The 5,832-nt window shown below is 30.6% G+C and overlaps 1 long non-coding RNA gene across 1 annotated transcript; it reads left to right on the forward strand.

Annotated features, from left to right (window-relative positions):
• Positions 1–3,953: 3,953 nt before the first annotated feature.
• On the forward strand, positions 3,954–5,386 carry LOC111920271 (uncharacterized). Its single transcript, XR_002859795.3, has 4 exons — positions 3,954–4,425; positions 4,751–4,837; positions 4,943–5,095; positions 5,173–5,386. It is a non-coding gene; the product is annotated as an uncharacterized LOC111920271 (long non-coding RNA).
• The last annotated feature ends 446 nt before the right edge of the window (positions 5,387–5,832 follow it).

Below are 5,832 nucleotides of genomic sequence, written 5' to 3' on the forward strand. Positions count from 1 at the left end.
TCTAGACCTAGTTTCATTTTATAATGCCTTTCTAGCCTCTACATTCGGATGAACAATATCCTTCTTCCTCAGCCATGGTTTCTTCTTATAGTTAGATGTTGACTTAGAAGATTATCTGGCAGATGGATTGTTGAAACAATGATTAATCGAAACTAAGGTAGACTTTGAAACAACTCTAGAGTTTCGAACGGAGGAATCGAACGATTAGTCGTTATTACACGTAATTTCTTCATCTACATCACTATTTGGAGAAGCCCAAATTGAATTGTCATTTTCAGTAGGCTTTTTAAGATCAAGACCAACTATCTTATAAATGTTTTCCTCAATAACACAATTGTTTGGAGGGCCTGAGTTCGGAAGATAAACTTCGGTGCCTCTTGTAAGAAGTGGAACATTTTGAGATTGATTCAAGTCTAGGGATATCAGAGGCGGAAATTTCATGGAATCGGGACATATGACAGTGATTGTTTTGAACATAGGAATCAGGGATTAATATCCTCTTCCAGGCTCTTGAAGGGACGAAAATGGAGATACAGGAGTATCTGAATAAGTGTGGATCGGAATGTCACCCATAAAAGTCAAATTTTGAAGTTGTTTCAAGGGACTTGGAATTGGTTTCAGAAACTCGCTTCCAAGAGCAGGTGCTTTGGACCATGGATGCTGTAAATCGTCATGTCAAATTATAAATTTCTTAATTATCTTTAGAATCGTCTAATTTCTTTCTAGTCTAATATCCAACAATTTTTCTTACTATATACCTCACGAAAATATGTTCCAAAAGAACCATTTTAGTTTCTATTTATCAACATTCTATTTTCAGTTGCAAAACATAACTATAAATCAATTAGGCACCTTATATCATATTTTTATTATTAAAATGTTCATAAAAGTATATGAAATGTTTCTTAAAATATACATCATTTAGGACAGGTCGTTTGCTAACAATGAACATTTTTGTCACAGTTTTTTTTTTTTTTTAAATTAATATGACTGAACACTCAACAAATATTCATTTTTGTGACCAAATAATAGTAAATGTCACACTAACAAAAAAAATTGTGACATTTAGATGAACAATAGTCACTAGAAAAAACACATGTATGTTTAGCAGGAATTTATAGCCAAACTTTTTCGACAAAATGTTTTACTATAACAATACTCTTACCATGTTTTTTCAAATCCATGTTGACTAAAAACTTAATACACAAACCTTTAGAAACTAAATAATAGCAAATGTCACACTAAAAAGATCCGAATGGATCTTTGATGAACAACAGTAACTATTAAAAACCTTTTGTATGGCTTGAAATTGTTTATAGTTACACTTAACGTCCAAAATACTTGATTACAATAAGGCATATTGGTACACGTTAGTCACATTTTTATGATACGACCATATTCTCCGGTTGCTAAGGCCACTAAATGTCAATGTGGTTGTATGATATCCAAAAGGGAAAGGATCGACCCTTGGTCAATTGAGTTGGAAAAGAAACATGTGACTGAAGGTATATGGTTATAATTTTTTGGTGTGACCTATATCGATTTTTTACTTGCGTTTAAATCTATTATTATTAAAAATTGGCAAAAATTATATACCAAAACTGAGGATGCTACAGAATTCTTTAACGCACAAAATAGTTTTGAGTCATGTCTAAAATACATATTTGAAGGAAAATGGACGTCAAACTATTGGTACCGATCCACCGGTCTAATAAAATGTGATCCGTGAAGGGATATTATAATTTTCCATTGACTTCGCAATACATATTATCGAAACCCACATCGTTGCTTTTTCGGCCTTTATGGAGCTTATTCTACTTATAAATCTACACATTTCATCTACATCCGGATTAGACTCCTCAACTTTGGTTGAGAGACACCTATCCGCAGACTCCTCATACCACTAGAACAAAGAGTTTTAAGCCCACATTTATCTTTGTTAGCAAAAGTTGTATTCCAATCTAATCGTCCCAGAAGTGACACCATCACCGATAAGAAGTAGATTATGTCACTTAGGGACTCTAATGTGTTTCTTTTAAATGACTATTAACCTGTTTGCTTGGGTGTGGAACCCTCTTACGTTTTGGGAGTGGAACCCTCTGACGGCAATCTCCCCATCCTTATAATCGGCGTTGATAACCTCCAGCTAGTCTTGTATATAATATCACTATTGCCGTTTTTTAAAAAAACGCAAGTAATCATATGCCTACATTGAGCTTTTTGACAAAATTGTTTTTAAGTTCGCAAGCCACACTTAAAATAAAATACGATCTCCTAACTTCAAATTATTTCGAATATACTCTAATAATTTAACAAATCCAACCAAGTCTGCGATGATTTCAACAACATAAAAGCTTGTTTTCATTTTCAATATTTGAAATACATATTTTGTTCGAATTTATAAGTCTTAATCATATTTTCAAGTGATTCATTTAATACCATTTGGGTAAAGAAAAGTTGAACGGTTGTCCGCAAAAGACGTGGGGTTTATGTATTTGGGATGCGAGCGTAGGGAAGATGTTGAAAAAAGTTGTCTGTGTTATACATGGAAGCGTGAGAGGGTATCTGCAGGGAATCCATGTGAGTAAGTGACTACACAACCAATACTGCATACTTACTGTTATCGTCGAATATGAATACTACCTAAATGTATTGCTTTCCCAAGATTTTTACCCACTCCAATAATTACCACATTTAAAATACACAAATATATTTACGTAATATTTTTCAAGAATACATTGTTTTATAGCTTCAAATTTTGTGCGTTACAAATTATAAAAAGTTATTACAACTTTATAAGTACTGACAAGTTTCCCGTTAAAAGACCTCGTAGTGATATTTGTATAATTTCCTCATCGTTATATTTTTTAATTTGCCTACTAGAAATCCTTTAAATCATAACCGTGTTTAAGGTAATCATAAAAGATAAGCAAAAACCGCACCGCAACTAAAATTAACCGTAAAAACCGCAATCGATAAACCGCAACCGTAATAATACATCGATGGTGAGGTTTTCTGTTTTTCAAAAACCGCAAATTTGAGGTGCGGTGCCGTTATTAGTTTTCCAAAACCGCAAAAAAACCGCACCGCTCCGAATATATTATATACAATTTTTTTATTAATTATTTATATATTAAATATAAAAAAAAGATAAGTTTGTTGAATGAAAGATGATTAAAATATTATAAGACAAAAGTGTTTGTTTTTTGATATGTATAACATTGAAAAATGGTGAAATTAAACAATTTTATGAAATTTAGTCTTAATTACTATTGATTTTACGTTTTTAAGATATTAATTGTTTGTAATTTAAGTTAATTGTCTTATACCTTATGTTTTATTTTTATTATACGTAATATAACCCTTAAAACCGTTTGAGTTCTAAACTATAGTTAAAAATCACACAAAATAATTGTACCAAATTCATGCGGTTAATAACCGAAACATAGAAAAAACAAAACCACAACGCAAAAATAACCGCACCAAGTAATTTTGAAAATGGATTAACCGCATTTACGGTTAGTGATGAGGTTTTGGCTAATAACTGCACCACGCTCACTAAATCGTAATGTTGTTTCATAATGGATTTTTTTTTTGAAATTTAGAATCTTTTAGTTTTCATCTTTTTGTGAGCAATATATATATATATATATATATATATATATATATATATATATATATATATATATATATATATATATATATATATATATATATATATATATATATATATATATATATATATATATATATAGAGAGAGAGAGAGAGAGAGCTACGTTCAAGTATTAAAAGTAAAGATTATGTTATTGTATGCATCAATGTGGTATAATCAAAATAAAATAAAAAATTAAATAAATAAATAGAGGTAATTTAGTAATTTGCTTAGTAACTTCCAAAAATAATCCCTATAATCGTGGTATACCTAAATAAATAAGTGTGGTCCCCTCTCAATTTCATTCTCCAATGTCGTACATTCTGCAAATCATGGAATGCCCTCGTCACAAGCAACGATTTCCTATCCGCTCATCACAAGTTAACCAAATCGATCATCGAAAATGGAAATCAAATGCTATTGATCAGGTACTTCGATCGAAAATGGAGGCATGTTGATTTTGGTTTCACAGGAAACCCTATGCGTCGATTGAGTAGTAATTAGGTTTAATTGCACCGAGAGATGAAATTGAGGAGAAAGGAAGAGGGGATAGGGATCCAGGACATCCAATTAGGAAGCAAATTAATTCTTCTTGTGAAAGGCAACAGTATTTGTCGCAAATGAGGGCGTTAGATATGGGGGTTGAAGATGAAGGGAGGTTGTTGATAATTGGGATGGTGATGTTGGGATTGTTGTCGATGTTTTTGAGCCATTTTCCATTGTACAGAATTGAGAGGCATTTGCTCATCCCTTGCCATCCTATGGATAATAGGTATGTTGATTTTGGTTTCACAGGAACCCTAAATTTGTATATTGTCTCCCTCTTCCACTTTCTGCTGCATTCTATTTCGATTTTGCTTAAATAATTCGAAATCAAAGGTATTTTTTTTTTCAACAGTGATCAATATCGACTTCACAAAATCAAACCTATGGGGTGTCTGATAAATTTTTGATGTAAATAACCCATTGGTAGATAATCAGCCTCACCACGTTTGAAAAAAAAAATCTTATTTTAATGGTATATTTGTTATTAATGAGATTTTGCATAGTTCAAATGATACTCTATGATTAAACATTTTTTGATGATTCTATGGAAGAAATTATATGCTCGAGACCAGAAGTCAATATAGACAATGCTTGAAGAACCTTTCCACTATGTGAAATTCTTGCAGCTTCAAATTAAGGTATATACACAGTTGTTAAGCTATGATAAACCATACTTCATTTTTTCCATATTAATTTATAGACATGGTGATAGAGGTGACTAATTTTTTCCTAACTTTATGCAGCTGCTAAGCTCAGATTACATGTGGGTTTAGGTTTTAAAGAGGAAAAGAAAGAAAACATAGAGGGACGATCGTGTATTCTAGTAGAATGTATTCAAACATAATGTCATTGACATTGTGTTCTTAAAAAATGGAGCCATGTTAATATAGCTATTGGTAAATGAATTACAGTTATGTTGGAATGAAATATTGATCTTTTCTCACTAATTTATTCATTGGATTTGTTTCCACAGAAGCTGATGCTTGAAGAACGGACCACGAAATTTGAATGACGTCTCTTAGCAACATTATTCTTTTAGAATGTATTGGTGTCTTTGTTTGATTTTGATGTTTTTTTTTCAAGATTTGAAAGTTTTTTTAGTTTTATTTTTTAACAATAAATATAATTCTTAGCAATTGTTACATGTATTCTATAAGAATTAATGTAATTTTTGTTTTAATTCTTCATTTGATGATTTGAGAATTTTGTTATTCTGCAAGAATTTTTTAAGGTCATTATCAAGAAATATGTTCAACAATATCTTATTATTTTATGGTATAAAGAATATTTTTATTTTTGAACATACTCATACATATTCTGTCAGAATGTCCGAATTTAAAAACCTTATAATTCGTAAAATTGGATTTTTAAAATTAATAGAATCTATGTTTGCATAAAATATGAAAATTTTCTTTGTTAAATTTGATTGGCCCGCATTTATGCATAAAATAACACAATATTTACTTTGGATAAAATAACCTAAGCATATACATATATATATATATATATATATATATATATATATATATATATATATATATATATATATAGAGAGAGAGAGAGAGAGAGAGAGGGAGAGAGAGAGGTAAGTTTCGTTGAGATTAAAAATAAAATAGAGATGTTGAGATTTAGC

This window comes from Lactuca sativa, chromosome 9, assembly GCF_002870075.4.
Source record: "Lactuca sativa cultivar Salinas chromosome 9, Lsat_Salinas_v11, whole genome shotgun sequence".
Lineage (NCBI taxonomy): Eukaryota > Viridiplantae > Streptophyta > Magnoliopsida > Asterales > Asteraceae > Lactuca > Lactuca sativa.